At 42.8% G+C, this 25,985-nt stretch overlaps 1 pseudogene; it reads right to left on the bottom strand.

Moving 5' to 3' along the window:
* Positions 1-4,845: 4,845 nt before the first annotated feature.
* Positions 4,846-21,954, bottom strand: LOC146829037 (small ribosomal subunit protein eS24 pseudogene; annotated as a pseudogene).
* Between the last annotated feature and the right edge of the window lie 4,031 nt (positions 21,955-25,985).

Here is a 25,985-nt window from a genome sequence, read left to right on the forward strand (position 1 = left end):
GACAAAAGAGATCCAGTGTGCAGTTATACATATGTAATCAGTTGCTTGACAACTGGTCAACATGTCTTGTCATCAAGTAAACAGAATGAACAGCTCTCTGCTGCATAGCTTGGCTAGATCCAGCTGGGAACCATCCATTTTGGGCAGATGGCCCACTCCTTCCACAAAGAAAAAGGAAGGAGGTCCTATGCTAACATTTTAGCCAGCTTCCCATTGTACAAATGTGCCATTCGGTGGTTGTGTTCGTAGGGCCCCTCCTGCTTAAACATGCCCATCAGAGCAGTTTGGACTTTTTTTATTTTGTAGTGCTACTGACACGGCTGCCTTCGGTGAAAACCAGGAGGTGGAACACTCAATTTGTGTCTTAAGTGAATCACTGTATGTGGCGGAGGTGTCTAAATCTGAGTTTTGTGCCTTTTGGAGGTTGCTGATGCAGTTGGTGCTACCACACTAAGAGAGACAGGGCTGCTTTGTGTAAAGCTGTTATCCTCTTCCACCTTCTTTTTCTATCACTGTGCACTCAGTTGCTTTCCCTCTCTTACCATCACCACCACCAGCACTTACCTTTTTAAGGTGCTTCTCCCACTGGATAGTGTGATGTTTCCTCAGATGGGATGCTTGACCTCCTGAACCATATTGTGATTGAGACTTATCTCCATGAACACTCACATGGCAAATAGAGCATATTGCAATGCCATCATCCTGCTTGCAAATTGTAAGGAAGTCCCAAACTGGGGGGAGAACCTTTTTAGTGTGCCACTGCTAATATCTGAAGAACCGGAGGTAAGTGACTGTGCTGTTTTCCTCTCTGTAGGGCATACTTCGGCTGTGGAAGAGGTGGATGCAGGTCTTGACAGGGATCTTACAAATATGGAAGATGACGATGGTGGTGGTGGTGGTGGAACCCTTTCCCTCTGAGTAAGATAAATAGGAGTGGTAATCTCAGTGTCTTCTGAGCCACCCTCGAGACTGACAATCACAGGCTTGTTGTCTTCGCTGTCATTTCCCATAATTCTAAGGCTTTCAGGAACTTTCCCTTTACCTTGTCTCTCAGGGCGGGTCTCAGACTTGGCCAAGGACTAATCCCTGTCCAGATAATCAGAAGGGTGCTTTGAGAGGATGATGGAGTCCCCTTTCTTTTTCCTGCTAGAGACTGTGAAACCAATGATTGAAGAGCAACATCTTTCTCAGCAGGAAGTTCAACCTCCTGTTCTGCTCCTATTCGAGGAAGAACTTATGCTGTCTTGGGCTCCAGTTGTTTACTCTTGAGCGATGATTGGGTACTAGTTTTTTGCTGAGACAAATTCAGTTCAGACTCACTGCTCATTGCCATGACTGCAGTAGTCGTATCGCTGGCAGACATGGGTTTGGACTGAGCCTTAGGTTGGAGTGGTGCTGTTGATGATGCGGAAGTGCTGCTCCCAGCCTTTTGCTGCCCAGAGGAGTGTGCAGCAAGTACACCATGATTCCTGAAAAAGGTGGAGACCGTCACACCAGTAGTGTAACACATCCTTCTTTTTCTCCTCTTTACTGGCCACTTTGTTTGCAGGTACACCCTTTTTTATGCCACCTTCAAGTTCTTTCATAGCTCCAGCAGTTGCCACTTAACTGAACAAGGAGAGGAAGACTCAACTGGTATGTGTAGCTGCCAGCTTTCTCCTTGGCTGTACTGTGTGCAATGATGTCTCTTGTGCATCTAAAAAAAACAAGAAAAGGAAAGAATAAATTCAGTGAAATGTGGCATTTTCAGCTTGAATCTACAGACAACATAATTTAGTGAGGCCACATCACAAATAATTATCAATAGTATATCCAATTTAAACCATAATATCATAACATATCAATAAAATACAGGATGAAAGTTTACTTTCTCTGCCTGTAAGGCCTATGAGATGATTGTGGCAGGCAGGGGGAGCAGGGGAAAAATTGAATAATCCATAAAAAATAGTTTCTGGTGTGTGCCTACGGTAGGTGGTGGGTGCAGGGGGACAATGGAATTATCCTTACAACAATTATTGCTGGTGTGCGCCTATGGCCTGTGTAAATGTAAATGTCAAGGTACTTATAGAGCGCACTGTCACCAGACGGACACCTTGTGGTGTCGCCTTTGCGATTTCCTGGCGCTGATACTCATACCGCTGTGGAACCCCTCCTGGTTTTCCTTGTGAAGTGTCCACTCCTGGGCACCCCCAGGGTGAAGCCAGGCATCCTTAGCGCCGGTGTGGAGGCTAAGCAAGCTATTGCCCAGAGTTGCAGCGTGGGGCCCGTGATTAGAAGAGGCACCGAGGCAAGAATAGACAGGTCCGAGAAAATTGAGCCTGAGCCCCGCCGAGGCGGGAATCAAACTTTGGTCTCTGGCCAGAACTCTGCTTCAGGGTCTGCCGCTCTAACCATTGAGCCACACTCCTCCACAGGCAGGGGACGGGTCCACAAGGACAATGTAATTTTTTTTTAAAAATGATGGCTGGTGTGTGCCTTTGGCAGATGGCAGCTGCAAAGAGTAAATGGAATAATCCTAAAGAAACTATTTCTGGTGTGTGTCTATCCTCCATGGCAGGCAACAGGTTTAAGGGGAAAATGGAAGAAATCAATAATGAAATTATTTCTGGTGTAAGCCTATGGCAGGCAGGGGATGCAGGGACAAATCTAATAATTGAAAAAAATATTGCTGATGTCTCCCTAGGGACTATGAGAAATCCTATGGGTGGCAAGGAATCTAAGTGGAAAAAGGAAACAATGCATAAAAACACTATACATATTTACTGCAATCATCCGTTGGCACATTAAACTCTCATCAAGGGAAAAATAAAAAATTAGGAAAAACAAAAAGGTGTCCATCAAAGTCCATAGAAAATGGCTTGTAAAAGTGGATGAAAAGGGACACACCGGCCACACAAAATGGCCGCACAGGCACATGGCCACCAGGGGTAAAGGAATGGACTATAAAGAACACATTTAGGCTTATGACAAAATGTACTCTGACTAAAAAAAAAAAAAAATGGCCACCCTCCCACATGGCATGGAGAACAAAGACAAAATGGTGGCCTATGGCAAACACACACTAGCAAAATGGCCACTTGCCCAGCAAAGAAAGGAGGCTTGGTAAACAAGAATATACTACCAATAATTCAGCTATGCAAACAAGAAAATTACCTACCAACTTTTAAAAAATCATCAATCAAATCCATCTCAAGGCATCAGAAATTACCCAACCAAATGCTTTAACTCTGCAGAAAAATGTAAAAAATAAAATCATTTTGCATTACTCTAGGCATCCCTAAATCAAAAGATGCTTAAAATATCATATACAACACAAACAGTTGTTTACATATATACACCCAGGGGGTCCTAAATACAAATCTGTCACACAGTGCAGTGCAGCAAGTCACCTTACTGCACTGCACTGCGTGACAGGGAAAGGGTAGGAATGTGCCATATTTAAGTCAATATGGCACATTTCTGCCTTTTCCCCTGTGCGGTCGCCCTTTTGAAAGCCTAGCACCAATGCAGGCACCCTTGCACCATGTTGCAAGGGTGCCTCCATTGTATGCAGGAATGTTTTTGCGCAGGAAGGGACAAGGAACAATTCTGAGAGGAATTTTCCTCTTTCTATGTGTGCTTAAGAATGCAGCACACATAGAAAGAGGAAGTAATTCAGAGAAATAACATTCCCAGGTTTACCAGTTCTTGAAAATCTGGTTATGTGTCAAAAACCGTGGAAGTTGCATGAGAACACCCACACAACAATCATGAAATGTCTTCCCAGTGCTGATTAAGGCAACACAGTGATTTTGTTTGCTGCACTACCTTACTCAACATTTATGGAGCCACTCAAGGACACGCAAAGTGGCCTTGCATGGCTTTATAAGTCTATCTTATGGTTTGTGTCACTCTTGCACCACATTGCGTGGTACAAGAGTGACACAAACCAGCTTGTAAATATGGCCCTAATGCCTAGTAATAATAGCTGGCTAGCTATGGCTAATGGCATGGGCAGACTAGGCCCCAAACTAAAATGAGCAAAATAATAGTTCTAAATTATCAAACACACAAGAAAATGGGGACTATGTAATTTAGAAGTTTTAGAACCAGTTCTGCCAAACCTGTACAAACTTTATCCATTAAAAAAAGTAAAAATATTATTGCAAATCAGTCCCCTACTGCAACTTCAGGCCGCCCACAATCAAATTTAAAAATGGAAACAAATGAAAACAGAAAATACTGGTGCATGCCCTCCATCAAACAGCAAACTTATCCAAATTTCTTTACCTTACTTAAATCCTCCCCAACAATTCCTCGAAAATCCAATGATACATGCAGGAGGGTTTGCAAACAAAGAAAAGAGAGATTATTTTCCCTCTAAATACAAGTGAAAAGTGACCAAGAGATGGACCAAACACTAGAAGGAGCCTCCTGGATAGGAAGATGAAGTTGGAGCCTCTGTGGCACTTCCAGTAAAAGAAATGTGTTTTACACTAAAAAACTACCTGAACCATTCATTCAAGTAGAGTAGTTTCTTGAAAAAACAATTTTGAGTTGATTTTGCTGCTTCTCAAGTAGTAAATCTACTCGAGAAGCAGCATTCTGAACCCGACCGTTCTTGTTAGAAAATTGTTCCGCAAGACCTCATAGCAACCAGAAATCATGCTAGGGGATGCCAAATCTCACTCGGACTCATAAGCTCGCTTACTGGCGCCTCACATTGTTCACACTGTCATCACATTGCTCGAATGGGAGCAAAGCTCCACCACATAGCGATTGGTGGAATTAGGCAGATAATGTTGACTACCCTCTTCATGGACAAGATGACCAGGAGGTTCAATTCCTCCATTAACATTCTTCACCTCACTTTTGGCCAGCACCAACAATTGCCTTTGCTGTGTCCCAGACCTTCTTCATTCTATTTTTACGTTCTTTGCACTGTTTCCTGGATGTCTTTTTCGTTTCATACACCCCATGCCAGGCAAGTTTGTGCTTGGCATCATTCTTATTTGCATAGTCAAGAGAGTCGTAATTAATAACAAAGCCTGTTGTCTTGCCACCACCAAAGTGAGTTTTGAAGCGAAATACAAAGATGACGTATGGGGGGGTGCTTTTTTATATTTTGGCCAGCTTATCCTGGATTTCAGTCTTTGGGACTGTGGCCTTTCTAGGGTGAAGAACATCAATGACCATCTGCTTCCGTTGCAGAAGTTGATTGGTCGTGAACTTCCTGGTTTGTACTGTACAGTGTCGTTCATCTTGGCTGCTGCTCGTCTTTGGGACCCAGCAAAAAGAAGCTGTGGAATTTGGCAGAAGCTCTGTGACAAGATTAACAAGGAGTGAGCAGAATTCTGCTGATTCTGTGAGTGGGGTGACATTTTTGACCCACCCTTACTGAAATCCTTGTCTAGTGCACATGCAAGGTCTGCTATTCTTGTCTCATGAGGCCGGCAGCACTGATATATCAGTGCATGAAGACTAATGGTCATATGTACAAAGAGTTTCTGTGTTCCCAAGTCCTCTGATTTGGAAAATCAGAGAGTTTGCGAGTTTTACTTATTTGATAAATGCATTTAGTGATTCTGAGAAGTTTTTCTGCATCACTAAATGTATTTAGAAATGGATATTGATTCGCTATGTGGAAGGGACGTGTTATAGGCATTACGCGGTCCAAAAGCAAATTGATATCCTATATATCAATGTTTTATGACTGAAATCCACAGGAGGTAGCGGTTTACAAGACAACTACCTAATACAAAAAATAAAAATAAGAAATAGAAACGTTTCTAAGTATATACAGTTCCATTTTCATTAAGAAAAGTGTACTGCCCTTTGAAAAAAAAAGTTTGTTTTATTAAAAAGCAATCACAGAAATGGTTGTCTGCTGATCCCAGCAGGCCACCATCCCTGTGATGGTTCTGAACCTTAGTGCGGCGGAATTTGTGACCCACCTCATTAATATTCATGAGGTAGGTCAAATTGCAACCCACTACTATTTTGTATTTTGTGATCCGACCTACTAGAACATAGGTCAATTCCAAACTAGCACACTGGTGTAAAAAAGACTGGTCACAAATTGCGATCAGTATTTTGCAACCTGTGCTTTGCACACCTGGCCTTACGTGCTGGTAGCCTTTAATAGGAACCAGAGATATAGTTCTGCAGGGCCAGCCCCTGTGTCATCTGTTGTGAAGCTTCCTCTCTGCCCTTCACTTTCTGTGCTCGACTTTTATCAAATTATCTCGCTGTGGTTAAGACTTTTGGTGAAAGCAACAGACTGAAAGTCACTGATGCCTTTTGATTATTTCACTCCACAAGATTCTGTGCTTTGAACAATAACACAAGTGAGAGACTTAGGGCCTGATGAAGATCTCCTCGGACGGGTTACTCAGTCACAATGGTGACGGACATCCCATTCGCCGTGATCTAAATCCCATTTGATATAATGGGAATCGATTTTGGCGGACGGGATATCTGTCACCTTGGTGATGGAGAAGCCCTCCACCAAGATCGTAATCAGGCCATTAGTTATCAATCTTCTTTAAACCTATAAAAATGATTAACAAAATACCATGAAAATGAATCAGTCATCATTTAAATTAAACATTGCAAATATACCAACGAAGGCTTTACTATCACACTGCAGAACATAATAATTGAAACTAAATGTGCATCACATGAAACATGCGTGTTCAGCATTTTGATTAACTGTTAAGTACATTTAACTCAAGCAAGGGAATGGCCAGTATAGAAAAGACATATTATTCTGGGTAGTTTTGCCCGCCCGTAGCATCATGGCGGCCCTCTCAGTATGTTAAGTATGTTAAGATCCACATCTGTTATAATGTCGTCCCCTGCATTATTATGTATTATAATGTATATTGTGTGCAAGCATGGCATGATGGCACCTATTCCGACATACTTCTGGCCCTGATTTAATTGTTATCATTCTCGGCATTATGTGGGCAGCCATGGTCAGAAGGCATCTAGATACGAGTGTAAACAATGTTGAAAATAGAAAAGAGAGGAACCGGTGCAAGTGGACACATGTAATGTGTACACTAGTCTACATGCTTAGCTAACCATCTCTACAAAATCCAGGGCAAGTACTTTTTTTCTAAAGTCTAACCTTTGTTGAAAGGTTTGAGAAAGACAACACCAACTGATTTTGTAAATGCTTCTTCTTGGAAACAGAAAGCGTTCGCGGGATGTTTTCTTGAAGCAAATTACAGGTTCGCGTGCCTCTGCGTGCGTGGGCGTTGAGAGTGCACCTCGCATGTCACCTCTGGGGAGGCCTGTCTCGTTTTGCAACTGTACATTGCCCTGACCTTCTTCTTGTCATTCACAGAGCACTGTGGCTTTTAATAACCTCCTTAGTCATTCTGCTATGGCTTCTGCCTCGCACATGCAGTGCTAAATTGGTGCTTTCAGAAGCCGCTTTCCTCCTGTCCATCACCCGCTAAGAGCTGCATCTGCAAGTGCTGATTCAGCACCGCGAGGGGCCGCTAATGGCAGCAAAGATCCCACATCATGCAAGGATGTGGAGCAGGTCAGCAGCGGGGCGATGTTTCTATTAACCCGGGAACGGTCTGGGAACGTGAAGTCAAATGAAACCAGCTACATTACTTCAAGATCAGCCTTTGCACCCATCATCAGAAGGTAGATCATCGGAGAAGGCAGTTCCTGAGCACCAACCACTCTCTGACAAGGCTGCCATGACTTCAAAAAATGTATTCCACAATTATTTAGAATTTGTTAAGCTGCAGCAGGAAGACAAGTATTCGCACACTAGGAATAATTGGAAATATTGTTACCAATTAATTGTACCAATTCGTCACGGATAAACTAGGTATTGGACTTAATTGCAACTAAGCAGGTGCATCTGTGCAATGCGAAGCGCGCAGCAGGTTCACACTCAACACATTTACAAGTGTTATCAGAATGTAAATTCACACAGTTTTTTTAAATTCAAAGCGTAGAGCAACAGTGATACTATTTCACTGATCAAGCCACAGTCATGTCTATTCAAGCGCAGCGGCACACCTCTAAGCAAAAATATTTGAGTTGCAAATTAGGGGTGAAATTTCAACACACCATCCTCCCCAGAGGTAAAACTGGACCGATAGGTCCGCAAACAAAATTAGGGGCATATTAACAAGGGCTTTATCTCCGCTTCTTTGGCTTTAAAAGCCAAAGAAGCGGAGCTCAAAATATCACCCTATCAACAACAGGGGGTGAATGTTTTTTCACTATGCTTCCCTTTGCATCTCTAATGAGATGCCAAATGGGCGTTCCGGAGCAAAACAATAGGAGAAATGTCGCTAAGCGACATTTCTCCTATTATCAAGCTTCACGCTAACCCTGTTAGGGACAAAAAAGCAGCGCTAACCACAGTTAAGGCTGCTTTTTTACGTCTGCTAATTTTCAGACTTAGCCATGTAATCCAATGGGAGGTGGATTACATAGCTAAATCCACCATGGGCTATTAACAAGGATATCCCTATCCTTGTAGTTTTATCGCTGCATTACCAGCGATAACCTCCCGAAATGCTGCTATCGCTGGATTTTATATCGCCTAGGCGGTTAGTGTTGTTAATAACGTGATAACCAGGCGATATTATCCAGCTACAGCGGGCGTTAAAAAAAGCACCCTTAGCGTTAATTTTCCCTGTTCCTTGTTAATATGCCCTTAAGTATCTGGGGCGTGATTCACAACAGCATTTATGAGTATGGGCAATAGTAGAGCAAAACAATTTTAGGGGCATATTATCAAGGACGGAGTTAAAAATTATCGCCGATTTAGCGGCAGAAAACTGCTGCTAAAGCGCCGATAATGACCTTGATAATATGCCGCAGAGATTTCATATAGAAACCCAGGTTCCGGTGTGAACATGGGCTTCTATGGGAATTCTCCAGGGTGTATTATCAAGCTGATTATCGCCGCTTTAGCTGCAGTTTTCTGCCACTAAACCGGCGATAATTTTAACGCCGTCCTTGATAATATGCCCCTTGGTTATTCTCACATTCCTTTGTGAATCGGTCTGAAATAGAACTAGCTTTGCAAAGAAGACAACGTTGTTTCTAGTTGTACTACTTGCATATGAATATTCCCTGAATAATCCCATTTTAGAGGTTTTGGGGCCATTCACAAAGGCATATTAGAATACTTTGATACTCTAAAATGCCTAGGTGAGTAGTACCCTGGGTATTAATGTTGCATACTTAGTGATATCTAGTCGATTTTTGCACTGGGCTGCTACATTGGAGTTGTATCTAGTTTTAAAAACACCAAGATCACAGCCGACAAGTGTTTCATTCAGTAGAGCTCTTGATCAAGATGGCAAAATCAGATATTTACCCTTCAGTTTTACAATACATTCATGATGACGATTGAATCAACAGACAAACAAAACAGTGTTCCAACACTATGGGCTTGACCCACAAAGGTGTTACTATGCATAGCTGTGACTTGCTCTTGTAGCACCCCTGACGTCCTTGTGAATTCCAGGAGTAAACCATTAGTACTCCTGACTTACTCATTGAAATCAGGAGTAAACCAAGAGCACTACACGATTAAGTCACATCAGAATCTTTGTGAATTGGGCCTGTTGGCGAACAGACACACATTTTCCATAATAATGAAACAAGGACAGAAAGTAGGCACCAAACAACAAAGGTGACCACGTCTAGTCAATGTGATTTTATCAAAAAGGACTCCAATAAATCCCCAATATCAAAATTCGAAATAAAGGGCCTGATTCTGTCACGTATTCTTGCAGTGTCCCTAGCTAACTCATACATTGCAGGAGAAGGCCATGATTACTCCTGACTCACTCCTGGAAATAATTTGCAAGCAAGGAGCCCTACAAGAATAAGTCACACCAACTCATAGTAAAACATCTGTGAACTGTGCCCAGTGTAATCTAAAATTCCCACAATGTCACCACCACCAGTTTGCAAAAGAGTGCAATGTACCTCAGTCATATGACCCGGGTAAAATACAGTAGCGAGACTGATCATTCCGCTTAGAGTTGTTCCAGAAACATGGGAAGCTCAATGTAAACTGCAAATGCTCAAACAGTTAAATTAAATGAGAATATAGGATTCTGATTATAGAAATATGTGATCGTGAAATACTTTAAGTAGAAGAATCATATATGTTCAGTGTTTTTTCGGTGAAATACCCGAAGAAGAAAATAAGGAACAGTACAGCCTTTACCCCACAGAATGGTATAGTTTCAGTTTTCGAGGGCAGATTGAAAATTTCATGTAAGAGCATTTTCGCAATATCAAGAAAGTTTGCTGAATCTGAAATCTAAAATGTACTAATCACTTGTCAGATCTAAAAGTCCCTCATCATGCAGCAGCAGCACTCAGAAACAGAGTCCACCTCTTCTCAAAACACACATAACTATGTGTGAAAGATGCCCAAAAAAAAATGTCTGCTTAGTGTGAGCCCTCAAGATATTATCAAGGTAGTAGGGGTGAGGTGCGGCTCTGGCAACTCTAAGCACAAACATATCAATTGACCTCTGGTGTCATCATGGACGGAATGCTGAACATGCAAACATTTACCCCCAGTCACAAAGATCTGGGTTTAATCCATTGTTCTTTTAGGATGGGTATGCCCAGACGTGGGTCCCATGCTCTCCATGCCACTGGAGTCAAGCTATCCTGGCTGATGAGGGGTGAAACCCCATAACCGGTCGTGGGCAAGGCCGGACTGGCCGTAGCGGGCCCCGGGTATTTCCCCGGTGGGCCGCCTGGTTGGCACCTGGGGTCCATTTTTGTTACTGGGGGCTGGCAATACCGGTCCCCTGTAACAAAATTGTCCAAAACCGGCCCTGCAAATAATTCGGCTGCACCCCCCTTCTTGCCTTAGGGGGCCGGCCGAGCAGTTTGCCAGGGCCAGTTTCGGTTCTGGTATGCTTGTTTCCAGTCCAGACAGGACCTGCCCTGGCAGTTCAGGCTGGACTGTTCCCATTGGGCGCAGGGTAGAGACTGATTTGCATATGGCTGTGCCAAACTGAAATGGCAAGGTGAGCAAAAACAATGATGGATTTCGACCCAGATCTCTGTACTGCGGTGAATGTATGACATTGTTCTGCATTCTGTCCATCAATTGTTCTTTTTGCATTTGTCACCCCTAGTGGGACGGGTAAGCCCAGATGTGGGTCCCGTGATCTTCATGCCACTGGAGTCAAGCTATCCTGGCTGATATGGGGTGGAACCCTGAAACCGGTCCTAGGATGCTTGTTTCCAGTCCTGGGAGGACCTGGCCTGGCAGTTCGGGCTGGACTGTTCTCATTGGGCACAGGGTCAAGACTGGTTTGCATATGGCTGGGTCCAAACTAGAATGGCATGGTGAGCAAAACAAAAACTATGGATTTAGGCCCAGATCTCTGTACGGGGTAAATGTATGACAATGTTCTGCATTTTGTCCATCAATTGTTCTTTTTGCATTCCTCTATAGGATACCATTACCGCTCCAGAAATTGCACTGTGTCAACTTTTGAAACGGTGTAAAGATTTCTGTCTCAAAAAGTACTTACCGGAAGATTTTGATATCTAAATTCATATAAAAATATATATATTTTTTTTATAATTTGGAGTCCGATCTCTTTATTGAGTGTGTGTCTCACTTACTGACTTTGTGAGTACAGTAACTGCTTAGCACTACTCTCTGATAAGCCTGCCTGCTTGTACAGACTACCACAAAAGAGGGCATTTCGGTTATCATTTGTACCTCTGGTTTATCAGCCACTTGGAGTTTGCCTGGACTCTTAATACAGTGTACCTCATTTTTCACTATGTAAAGAGCAAGATTCCCACAGCCACAATGAGTAGTTCAAACAGCCTCAGTTTCCGTAGCTTCATTTAAAATATCAGGTTATCTGCACAGTCTAAATCATCCAGTGACCCTTGTCTTGTTCCATTAACTATTCTGTTCCTCAACACATCAACCTCATTCAATTCCCTTCATCTCATTTCTGCCATGTGTGTCTTTATCTTTTTTATAAAGTGGGAGGGATCAGGGGAACAAATTGAAAATGGGAGATACTTACTACAAAAACAGCATTTAGCGAGGGGTAAGGTGGGCTATAGGGAGGGCATGCAAATAAAAACACTGACCCAAAACAGTAGTACCATTGCTATTGCAAAACTATTCTTCTAAAGTTGGAACTGTACTCAAACCCAGCCTTAGTGTATGTTTTGCACCACACATGTCCACTTACAGATAATGTTGTGTAAGGGGGTGGCAAGGCAACAAGCCAACCCTGCAGGATCATGTATGGCAGGAGGGAGGGGCACTAGCAGCACAACAGTCCATAGAGATCAGGAGGATGGGGTAGGGCCACAGACACAGAACATGGAGGGGGCAGGGGGCGTCAAAATGACCACATAGGGCAGGCAGCAGGGGTAGTGTCTGCATAATAGAACCACACAGGGTGGGGGAAGGCAATGGCAGCTCAACAGACCATGTAGGGTAAGAGCAAAGGAGCAGGGGTGGGGAAAGGACATTGGAGCGCAGGGCAAGGGAGCAGAGGCAGAAAGCGGACCACACAAGGCAGATGGGAGGTCAAAAAGCAGCACAACGGACCATGCATGTCAGTCAGGAGGGGCAGTGGAGCTCAATGGACAATGAAGGGCTAGAGGTAAGGGGCAGGGGGTTCAAGTGGCAGAGGAGCAGGGCAGGGACAGAAAGCTTAAAACATTGGGAAGGTGAGAGGTATGGTGGCAGTACATTGAATCATGCAGGGCATGAGGGAGAGGCAGAAGCATGGATGTGGTCAAAAGATGGCAAGAATTAGGTGGGTAAGAGCAGAAAATTAAGAATGGAGGGCAAGTGTAAGAGGCAGTGGCAACACAAAAGACCACAAAGGGCAACAGAGAGATGACAGGGACACACTTGGACAGTGGACGACATGGCGGTGGTAGTTGGAGGCAGCCTGCTAAACATGGACAAAAGACCTGCATTGAAATTCACAAAAATCCTCTGCACACGTCTGTAGAGTAATATTAAAGGATGCGAGGATTGGATAGACTGATCTACTTGCGGCTGCACTACGGCGCGGAGCTGAGTGCTTTTACTGAAAATTTCGGATTTGCTTACTTTGAAGCAAGGATACTAGACTTACTCATAGTCTAAAGCGTGTGGGATGGAATTATCACCACATGGAAAGTTGCTACCGATGACATTGAAGCATTGAAAAAGTCGCGGGACGATTTCCCAGTTTGAGAGACAAAACACATGTTGGCTGATCAGAAAGAAAAGAATAAAAGAAAGAGAAGATTTCTGAAACTGTGTTTATAATTTGTGTATACTTGCATTTGTATTTAATATTACTCTACAGACGTGTGCTGAGGATTTTGTGAATTTCTATGCTGGCTTTGGCCACAACTTTGGGGAAGGTTGGTGGTTCTCCTCAACTTACACCACCGTAACTCAATACTATCCTAACTGATATATGTGCGATTGTTTCTAAGGTGCCGTATAACCTATAACTATACTACGGTCTATTAGATTTAAAAGACCTGCATTGGCAGGAACAGCACAACAGACCATGGAAGCAGGAGGTAAGAGGCAGGGGCTCTCACACAGAGAATTAAAGGCAGGGAGGAGGAGAGCAGGATTGGAATAGCAAGGAGGCCAGATAGGGCAGTCCGGTAGGGGCACAAAGCACTCCACAGATGCTGATGGGATGGAACAGGGACACTCGGCTGATGAACTGAGCGCAGGCAGAAGACGGACATGATCAGCAATCTGACCCTAGTGATCAGGCCTGCATGGGAGGAACAGTACAAAAAACAATGGGGGGCAGGAGGGAGGGGCAAAGGCATGCACATGGTGAACAGAGGGCGGGGCAGGGGTAGCGAGCTGACATCGAAGGGCAAGCCTGCATGGGCAGGGCTGCACAATGGGCCGTGGAGGGAAGGCTAGAGGGGACAGAAGAGCACACATGGAGAACAGAGGGCAGCGGGGTGGACAGAATTGACACCAAGCTGACCAAGAAGGGCAGGAGGTGGAGGCAGAGGCGTGCAGATGGAGATTGCAAGGCAAGAAGATGGGGAGTAGGCATGGGGCAGTAAGCTGACCATGGAGAGCAGGATACAGTAGATTGGCCACAAGCAGGGGGTGGGCCTGTGCCAACTCCAATTATGAATGGCCAAAGGCTGTGCCCAGTGGAAGTGTTGGATGAATGTGTTCTAACAGCCCAAGAAATTGCTGAAAAAGATTAAACAGATCTTATAGTCAATTACGTTAAGATTATTTTCCCCAGCATTAAAATCCCCAGAAATTCAAAGAAAACAAGAAAAACAAACACAATAAACCTTAAACGTCTGTTAGCTGTTGAAATAAGTTAAAAGATAATGCTTAAAAAATGAAAAAAACACTGGAATTCACCAGTTAGAGATCCTGAGCTAACTATAAAATACACAACAGCCATACACTGATCTCACATCTTAAATCCCTTATGACATGTTAAATGACACCACTGATGACATCAAAAACTGATGACATCTCAAATCAGATCATTTTGATGTAATAGATAAACTGCATTCTGTAATAACCAAATGGTTTAATCTGAGCTCTTAATACGGCAATATATAATAATGACACACATTTCCTATGTTTACAATTTAAAATGCTAAAGCGTCTTATACATCTCCTTTCTCTTTATACTGTTCATCTTCAACATCCTGTATCCTTCAACATTCAAATGTGTCACGTCTTCTTTATGAAGCTAGCAATCCAGAATGTCAGCTCAAATGAGCAAGTCAACGTGTCAAAGACCACCAGTATCTAATTTCAATATTCATCTCCAATTGAGAATGTAGACATTCACGATTTATGCAAACAATCTAATTATCTTGGGCACACATATTTCTTTTATATATATGTCCACTCCTTTTTATTAAATATTTTTGACTCTGCAAATACACTTTCCTCACCAACTCCGATAGGTTTTATACACCTTTTTTTTTTAACCTTTTCTCAGTCTCTTTTTGGCATGCGCAAACGTATGCAGATCCCTCTCACAACATTGAGCGCCTCTAGACATCCTCTTTGGTGTTTAATCAATGTAAATAACCCACAACTGTTTGATATTTCAATAGAGGGGAGTCCTTCTGAGCCGTTTCTGTTAATATAGAAAGCCCTAGATTCATATTTAGCAGTGACACAACTGATGGCGTTCCAATTTAGACCCATGCCACTAGGGCGAGGACTGATCTTAGGGTCATTAGTATGTAAATGAGAAAGCTATTTCTGATCTGAGTAAAACACCGGTCCCCTATTATCAAATACGAACCACATATGAGGACTTACCTTTGCATCAATTACTCTCAGCAGTGCATAAACGACAGAGCTACCAAATGTTAGTTAAACCTACTCAACGTTCCCATTTGGGCTTTTTACCACCTCGTTTACATGTCGCAATAAAGTTTGGATAAGAAAAGAATCCTTAAGTAACTTTACTCTCCTATTCGTTTTCTGTTTTTAACAACCATTGGCTGTGTTTGTCTCTTTTTTATGCCAGCACAAAGTTAGCAATCCTGACCTACGGAGAGGTCTGAGGGGGATTACTAGTTTACATTTCTAGGAGCACAGCAGAAGTTCAACTGTAAGCTTCAGTTAGCCCTTAAAATTTGGCTGTGCTAATGTTTTACTCAGTGGAGGCGGGTAAGAACAATTATAGGGGTGGGGGTGCTCAGACTCACATGCACACTCACTTAGACCCATGCATTCACATGCAGGCTCACACACACGCCCATTAAGAAAACCTTCACTCATGAATACACATATATTCATAAATACACGCAGGGACCAAACTGTCAATAAAAACACAACACTTATCTTTTGCCCTCTCTGGAAGGGAAGTGTAGGAGGTGCCAGGAGGGTTGGGATTGCTGCCTTCCCTCATTGGCTGACCTTGGACCAACAGTCCCACTCGTCACAGAGTAGGATGGGGTCAGAGAGACTGCTGACCCCACCCACTCTGTGAGGAGGAGTCTGTGATAGTCACTTAGCCCTGGGCACTTCAGGGCTTGAAACTGAAGCACCCAAGTATGATGCTATCACTGACTTTCCCTCTCTTCACGAGGGGGAGGACCTCTAGGGCCTTTGCTGAGCTGAGGAGATCATGTCCACAAAAGCTGAGACATCCTCAGCCCAGCAACGTTCAGCTCAGGCAGCCAGGAGCCTGCACATTTAGCGCATGTCTAGCTCTTGCTTGCTGACCTCAAAATGAAGAGTCTTTATCAGTCTGACCATTGTTTAGCCTGACAGACACTCTTTATGTCCAAAGGTGTGGTGGGTGTGTCTCTTCTGCCCTTAAGGATTTACTGACTTTTGGTTTAATTGCCTTTTATTGCTTAACCAATTCAATGCACAGGACATAATGTTCTTATCTGTGTTATGTCAATGTTCCCTTCTTCCGACCTTGCTCCAATATCGTATGTTTGCCTTATTTGTACCTCAGACTGCTTTCTTAACTTATAGTTACTTACAATGCTCATCATGGCTTAAAACCTCACATATATATATGATTAACCGCTATCTAATTTAAATGCATGTATGTGTTGGTAGTCTTTTTCTAGCTCATATGTAAAAATTCATAAGGTGTGACATTTAAGGAAAAGCACGGACTCAAGAGTGAAAAAAATCTAAGACCGTCTGCAAAAAGGTTGCGTATCTTGCTTGCTATCTTGTTTTTGGGAACAGTAACATAACACAGATGAGAAGCAGCCATGCCCAAGAGAAGGGAGCAGACTTAATAATTATGAGCAATGGACAGTTGTGCATGTTTTCCAGCTGAGAAGCTCTTATTTATGGCAAACCATTGGTGCTAATGTGGGTGGTTAGTTAACGAATTATCAAACATTATTCACGTTTGCCTTCATATTAATCAGTATAATATTTAGATGTGCAATTAGTTTTTTATATATATTCTGCACTGAAATTGGGCTTTACTTTTCCCAATAAAGCCTTTAAAAATAACAGTGTGGATGTCTTGCCTATGTGCATCATTCTGCCAACAGATTTCAAACTAACCACCAAAAAATAAATCTATTGATAACAATTTTTAGGAGGCTCGGATTTGTTTTCACAGTACATATTATATCCAGTTAGGTTTCAGGAGACAAGTGGGTCACAGTCTGTTCCTGTCTCTCATGCTGGTAAGTTGGTACACACTTCTTCTTGCCTTGGGGCCAAGATGGATCTACTGAGTCGTGTTCATAAGAAAACTTATGAATATGTATCGCCATAGTGCAAAGAATCTGAACATCACAGACATGATCCACCGACATTTGGTTCAAATTATGCACCCATAAATTTGAATCGGTGGATATATTTTTAGTAGCTGAGTAGGGTTTCACATCCAAGAATAGTGAATCTCATGCAATTTTCGCATGCTGCAACTGGTTACTGGATGTGAAAAACCACATCACACACTTATCAGCAATCTCAGCGCATACACTTTTCTATGAGTATATCTGAAATCCATCTAGTACCCCTATTTGAGGAAAAAAAATGTCAATAGGAAACAGACATGGCCTCTCATTGGTTGTTGCTGTCTCGGCCTTAAGAACCATAAAGGAGAGCTCTGGGGATGGTCGTAGTGCTGATACTGCATCACAGGTAGAGGAATATGGGTCAGAATTTGGACGTATGTTTTTTTATTTAGTGGATTTCCATTAGTTGACTCCTCTTCAAGCCATTCTGAAGAACATGGACATGCAACACTGTTAGGTAGTCGTGATGTCTCTTCACAAGCACAACCTGTGCATACTGGGAAACAGTGGGAGTGAAAAGCAGCCTATAATGTATACAATGGTGACGCACATCACAGTAATGGTGTTCACCGCCCCTAGTAGATTCCAATCTGTAATTTCTCATATCATTGGAGATACTGGATGTAAAATTAATACTGCAATTTTTTTGCTAATTGACTACTTCCAACTTTTTGTAGATGATGTGTTCTTTGAGGAAATTGTGCAACAAACACATTTGAGTGGCAACAGTTTTTGAGGGAACCCAGCAGCACCCTGGTACCCCATTCTAGGGAATGCATGCTGTGACTCCCATTTAACTTGGTCAATTGAAAAAGGTCTTACTGGTAACATTTAGCAAATCAAACGATCAGTGCAGGCTTAGTGGTCTTCTCTCATGGTGTGGGCATCATCCAGCTTCCCATCAGTAATGAGCAGAGATCGCTTTTTGATTCTGCAGTGTTTACTGCATTTCAGTGATACCTCCTCATTGCCATGCAGCCATCCAGACCATAACAGATTGTTCAAAATTGGACTTGCGATGGAACATTTCTCTACAAAGTTTTGTCAGTTTGATGCTCTAGGGTAGAATATAACGGTGTCTAAAAATATGACCCTTTTCAAAGGGTGGCTGCAACAAGATTCATATGTTGCACAAGAGTTCCACAGGTTACAGACACAGCCTCTGAGTGTATGTTGGAAAGGACTCCAATATAAATCCTGATGGTGCCCTTCCTCATTCAGAACTATTGAAAAGATTGTGTGAGAAATTGCTCATTTACTGTTTCATAAAGGTTATCATCTTATGCGATCAGTTTCTGTACAATATTACAGCTGTTCAGTGAGCTCTACAAAGGTGGCGCTTTGGTGTGTGGGATCATTCCAAGTTATTTCAAAGGATTTCCTGAGCAGCTTAATGCTCCACAAAGACCAGTGCTGTTCTTTGTTTTGCAATAAACTTTTAGCTCTGAAATTCTCTGACAGACAGGTAGTGCATGTGCTGACTACAGTTCATGATGAGAGTACTTCTCCAGTCATGATTTGGGAGTTTGTTGGAAGAAATGCATGAACCCAACTGTATACTTGTTTATAACAAGTACATAGAAGGAGGTGATAAAACACATGGTACAAGACTTTGGCTATGCACCTGATCCATTTGTTAATGTACAATGCATATGTCTATTGTTGGACTAGCACCAGAAGGCTGATGTGTTTCCTTGACATTGAATTGGCCATTATTGTTGTTTTAATTGCTGTAGATGCAGTAGTCTCGATTTTATCTATTATGGAGACATTGCAAATCTGAAGGGTCAACAATTTTCAGACCACTTTCAAGCAACACAGAAGATGAGTCCATCATACAGTCAAAATGCAGAGGTTGTACTCTAGATGAAATGAGATGAGTGACGTCTTTCTTTACTACTGTCCACATTGCATAGCTAAGCCATACCTGTACATTCAACTTGTTTCACTTTGTGCCACACAAAACTGAAGTTCTGTCAATGTACAGAAGTGGAGCAGTCAGTTCAAGAATCAGTGTGTGGCTTTAAATGGTGGTGTATGGATAAATACATTCCAAGGCACATTATTGACTTGTTTAGGCAGCTATAAATTGCTCCGTATGAACTGTAAAATCTTGCTAATAGTTCTCAACCAAATATTTGCCATAATTCATACGTTTTCCTTCACAAATGTGGTTGGAACTACTGTGTTTTTACTGACTCAAGTATAAAAACAAATATTGGTCACACTTGTGGCACACCAGTCAGCTTTGAGCCTAATTTGAGTAAGGGCAGTTTTTAGAATTTGGCAGACAGGGTGCTCCACCAAAACTGTGTGGTTATGCTATACACTGCATTAAAGTGCATTGCATTTATTGTCTCTTGACATAAGTATCCAAGGTTGTCAAGGCACTGGGGGCCGTCAGGAAGATTAAGCAAGCTATTGTCCAGAGTCACATGGTGCTGGACTAATCTGGCGCCGGCGATCGAACCTTGCACCCCCGTGTTCCGGAGTCAGCCGCCCTGGCCGCTGCCTCACACCTCTTCCCTAAATAAGATCTGAAGAGTCTTTCTGGAAATGCATTGTAATTAATTTAGGAGAGTCTGCCCAAGGGATATTGCTACTATTTTCAAAAGTAAATGTGCTCACAATGTCTAAGGAGTGGATCAAAATGCGTCTTTGGACATCCTTCCACTACATTACAGGGCAATGGAAGTAGTGAGATTTTGGCAAATGTCAAACGGATGTTTGGCAGTCCCATCACTGGTCAGGAGTCTAATGCACCCTGTGAAGGGCTTCTGACAACCACAATGCATGCACTAAAGGCTCAAGAAAGCCAAGCCCTCCTGAATCTAAAGAGATTGTGAATGAGAGTTATTAGTCAAGATTCACTTAGCAGCTCAAACAATATTAGTCCGGTATCAGTGTGAGACAGGGATAAGAAGAGTTAGTAAAAACTTGGCCTAGACTTGATATCATAGTGACTTCAGGTCTCAGTAGAAGACATTGTGTCAAAGTAGAAGTGACAAACAGATCACTACACTCACAATTACTCACATAGGTCACACTAGAAACTGACACATCACCATCCATACACACAGGTCCACCTGTAATCATTCAATACTAATGGAACTTGTACCCCACACAAGGCCAAACAAATGTCAAACAACACAATAAAAGTAAGTTGTTCAGAGCTAGATGGTGAAATGATATGTCAGTAAGAGTTTGCCTCTATATGCAGTAATGAAGTGTGGAAATGTAATGACCACCACTTTCTACATCTCTGCTCTGTATCTCTTGTAGTGTCCCCCAGAGCATGGGCATCCACCAATGACTATGACTATGCCACACATGAAGCTTAATATTATACATCTTTATTTGCCAGTGTGTAACTGCAAACTCAACAGCTAAAACAAGCTTTCATTGCATTCCGCCCTGACACCTGTGTCACAGCTCTATAGACTCCATTAGGAGCCAAAGGGGGTTCGAAGACGATGAAGAGATAACATCAGTCAAGGAGTTTTCAGGTTCAGTCTTTTCTTCACGATTGCAATCAGAAGACTGAATCAAATGCCCAAAGTGAGAAGAGTCAGTCACCATGTGTCCCTGGGCGGTGCCTACTTGTAAAGGTTCATCAGTATATTGAGCATCAGATTTCCTTCTTCGCATTTGTTAGGTGATCACTAGATCTACTCTCTTAAACTGGATGTTCTTTCCATGTCACCTCTTGTCTGCATAAGCTTTCATTTTCTGCTTGTTAACCAAGTCCTCTATACAAGTTGTGTACTGACTTCCTTCTCTTTTGTTGATCCATTGAGGTAACATGGCTAACATCTCTCTCACAAACATTAAAGTCGCAGGATTTTCATCTGGGGTTGAGAGAGATGTTGCTCGATAGGTTTGTAGTGAAGAATTCAATAAAGTTTTCAAACTAAGCCTTTCAAGAGTGGCACACTGAACTGTTTTCTTTAGTGTTTTCATAAAATGCTCAACAAGTCTGTTGGCTTGCAGCCATAAAGGTGTACTCTTACTTTTCCTTCAGATGCTCCACAAAATCCTTAAATTCTCAACTGTTCAAAGACGGGCCATTATCAGACTTTACAATGGCTGTAACACCCCATGTTGCAAAGATGCCATCAAGTGTCTAGTATATGAGAGATCTGTTAATGGAAGGCGTGAGTACTGATCCACGATTACCATCAGATGACATCCATTATCTAGTGGACCAAATAAGTTGATGGCTATTCTCGCCCATGAGTAACATTTATAAACAGGCAGTTGCATAGATGACAGGCTTTGAGTTCCTTTTCAATCCTCTCATCCAAATATAGAAACCAAACTCGATCTCGGAGAGCTCTTTTGTTGGCAACAATACCACAATGTCCTTCATGAGCTACTTAAATTAATTTCTGTTGCAGAATTTCCGGAATCAGGATTCTCAACCCTTGTAGTTTTATTCCTTCCTGAGTTATGGATAGTTCATCTTTAACATATTTATATTTTTGATATTCATCATCACTGATGAGAGGTTGAGTGTGTCAGTTCCATGACTGATGTGTTATTACATCAGAGGGTGTATTTTGAGGTGCTCTTGTCATTCTGACCTTGTCTCCATCTGTGTTCAAGTAGCTTGCAGTGGCATTTAATGAGCCTGAGGTCTTTGATGTAGCAGCTTTCTTGTGGTCGGGTTCTCATGGCTTTGTTGGCTTTGATAGGAGTCAGGGTATCTGAACAGGTTGTGATCTAGGCATCGAAGTTGGAGAGGGATTTGGGGAGATTGTTGTTGTATAGACGCATTTGGTGCAGGAGTTCAGATGACCAGAATTATTTTGAGATCTTGTTCCAGTACAGTTGTGAAGATCTTGTGATGGTGTTTCTGCGATCTAGTAGGATGGATATACTGAAGTTTAATATGGTATGCTCAGACAAGGTGAATGGTGTGGACCTGTCTACTGTGATGTTGCTGAAGTCAGTGAAGATGGACAGATCCTCAAAGAAGTTGGTCATGTTGGGATTGGTAAGGTCCTCCAGGTGGCATTTGTAGTTGCTGAGGAAGATGAAGGCACTGAAGTTGAGGATCAGCAGAGTGATGAAGTTTATATGGGTGCTGCCAAAGTTGGAGGATGGACTGGGTGGGTGGTAGATGAGGGTAATGCTCAGAGTATAGTTGGCAGTGATGAAGAGTTTGAAAGTCAAATGTCCATGCTGCTGGTGGTGAATTCAAGATGGTGGAGCTTTGGATGGATTCTGTTAAGATGATAGCTATTCCACCTCCTGGTCTGTTTGTCCTGTCCTGTCTTGCAATCTTGTAGTGGAAGGGTTTTCCGTGGTTATGACTGAGGCCGAAAAAGTGAGCTAGGTTTCAGTCAGGAAGAGCAGGTCCAGTGAGCAGTCATGTAGCAGATCCAACATTTCTGTGGTGTGTTTAGCGAGGGAGCAAATGCTGAGGAGTATGCAGGACAGGGAAGGGCATGGTGTAGTGGGAGTCCAGTGGGAGTGGTCGGATATGTTGAGTGTGTTGGGTGTGTGGCATGCGTGCTGGGAGTGAGGTGGGTGTGGGAGGTTGCATGTGAAATGACAAGAGAACACATCTTCAGTGTTGGATGATGAGGTGCAGCAGCAGGCTTGGGAGATCCGCCAGGGATCAAGGAGTCACGGTGGAGTACAGATGGAGGATGATATGGGTGGGAGGAGGAACAAGGTTCCTGGTGCAGGCACGGGCGGGGTGTGAATGGTCTCAGATGGACTTGCCTTTGCAGCGACAAAGCCTCCATTAAGTGAAGACAGTTATGGAAAGAAACCAGTGTTGTCACTTTGTGTGCAGATGGCTGATGGGAAATCCAGTAATGCTACTTCCTGTGCAGAGGGAGATAGTATGTGTATATTAGGATTAGTCACTTAAGTGCACATGTGTTATTGAGACTTGTATCCTGTTATGTGTTCACTTTGAGCTATGTCATAACCTGCTATGTTATGTTTAACATGTTGTTTATTTGTCATAAGAAAGGTTAGAAAGTAAGACTTTTTTGACATGCATGTTTATTGTTTATTTAGTTTTGATTGACTATTCACTTGAGCTTGTCAAAATGGAAGGGCATTTAAAAAACTCTGAATTTCAGTCAACATAAAAGTTATATGTAAAATTATTCACTTCAAATCAGTATTCTTTCCGTTTTGACAATATAAATATATATGATATGATGCTAACATTGTGTACTTTTACCTTATGTCCTTGGCTTGGCGTGTTCATCTTTTAGGCACTAGTTTTCACCTTAGAATTTTAAAATTCATACCTCTGGTTTTAATGATTGAATGTTTGTCATGTTGTTGTCAAATAATGTATTAAAATGTACTCTATGATTTCTAACTTGGTGTGGGATGTTTATTGTGTTGTGCTTAAGCTTTTTTACTCTTTGTGTGCTATATGAATTTTAAGGGTGGGCGTAATGTGCGTAAGGGACCTACGCGGAGAGGCACGGAGATGGAATCAATCTCCGCACTCTCCGCATATTTCCGTTACAACATCCCGCCCGCCTCCCGCCCGCAGTATTAAATACATTAAAAAAGCAATTTTGAAATTACCTTACCTTATCGGTGGCGTCCCCGGTCTTCCAGCCATCTAAATCGCGTATTCTTCTGGGAACTGCGCATGCGCGGGAGCCGGCGCATGCGCATTCCTGTCGAAGAATGCGCATGCGCGGGCTCCCGTGCATGCGCAGTTCCCAGAAGAAGACGCAATGGAGAAGGATGGAAGCCCGGGAACGCTGCCGATAAGATAAGGTTATTTGAAAATTGCTTTTTTAATGTATTTAATACTGCGGGCGGAAGGCGGGCGGCCAACTTCCTTTATGCCCGAGTGTGCGGAGATTTACCTTGTTTCTCCGCCTATATCGCGGAAGGGGGAAGGGCAAATCACCGCACATTCCGTGGGCAGAACGGAGTTGTCCGCCCACCCCTAATAAATATGTTATACAGTACCTCTTAGTTAAACCTGACTACTTTTTTGCCAAGCTAGCAGAGGGTTAAGTCCTGTTTAATTTAGTGACTTTTGTGGTTCACCCTGACACCCCAACAAGTAGTGTGCCAGGAGGCACATTTACAGAGTGGTGGAGAAAGGGGGAGCAGCCTATGACAACCTCTCAGCAACCCCACTGTGTTGGGCTTACTGGAGGAAACAGGAGGGGTACTTGGTGCCTAAGGACCCTCCATAGCCAAGAGGACTTCATCCCCCTACTATTAGTGCACCAGGAGGAGCATTTGCACAGTGGTAGATAAAGCGGGCATGACCTCCTACCGGGTATCAGCAATCCTGCTGTGTGGGACTTACTGGAGATAAGAAGAGGGGTAGTTGGCCCCCAAGGATGTCTTTGGGGGCCAAATACCACTCCAGTTATCTCCAATAAGTCCCAAAGAGAGGGATTGCTAGGAGGTTTAAAGAGGCAATGACTCCTTTCTCCACGACTCTGCAAAAGGGGCTCAAGGTGCGCTACTGGTTGGGGGATGAAGTTCATTTTACTCCTGAGGGGCTTACACAATGGGATTCCTGAAAGCTGGTTGAGGTCCAGTCCCATTTCTCCACCACACTGCAAAAGCGATTACTAGTTAAAAAACCATTAAAATTCACTGAAAAAAACAAAGGTTGCAGGGACGTTATAGTTAGGAAATGAAATTTTAAAAAACTTAGAAATTCACTGAAAAAAACAAAGGTTACAGAGATGTTATAGTTCGGCTCAGGTGTAACTCGTACAAAACCAGAGATGCACTGCTTATGACCTGACATATTACATCACTCATGACATGGTCAGTGGCATCACTGATGACATCACAAATTACATCACTCATGACATCATCCTCAGAATTTCTGACGCAGCCACTCACTTCCCCATATAACTTTTAATACATCCACTCCAACTACCACGCTACCATTCTTAAACTCATTCATACACGCATACCAGTACTTACACAGCCACTCACTGATACATAGATCAACACACACATCCACTCACTCTCCTGTGCAGCCACTCATATACCCTCTCACTCACTAATACAGCCATTGATATATCCACACATACACCCATACAGCCACTCAAAGACTAAGTCAGTCACCCATAGAGCTACTCATACACCTACTCACTTACCTAAACAGTCAGTCACACAGCCACTTACTCATCCATGCAGGTACACACACACTCACTCAGTTACTCATAGAGGTACTAGCACATAATCACTCACCTATACAGTCCCTGACACAAGCACACACTCACCCATACAGCCACTCTCACATTCACTCACTCATCCATACAGTCACTCATGTTTCCCATCACTCAAGCTACTGCCTTTCACATACCCAGTTACTCACCTATATACCACTGACACCTGCACTCACTCACTGGCACAGCCATACACACACTCACTCACCAATACAGCCCCACACACATGCACTTACTAACCCATACAGCCACTGACTTACCCACTCACTCCACACCACCCCACATAGACACTTAGACACCTATAGAGTACTCAGACAATCACTCAGCCATACAGGAACTCATGTACCCACTCAAACAGCCATGTATCTCCCAACTGACAGACAGATACACTCTATCACACATCCAGCCAGTAACCCATTCATTCACTGAAAAATTTAAACATTACTCACTAAGCCATGTATTCACTAAGATACACTTAATCAGTCAGTTATACAATCAATTTTTCAAAAACAAATC

The sequence above is a fragment of the Triturus cristatus genome, chromosome 5_2 (genome assembly GCF_964204655.1).
Source record: "Triturus cristatus chromosome 5_2, aTriCri1.1, whole genome shotgun sequence".
In the NCBI taxonomy this organism is placed as follows: domain Eukaryota; kingdom Metazoa; phylum Chordata; class Amphibia; order Caudata; family Salamandridae; genus Triturus; species Triturus cristatus.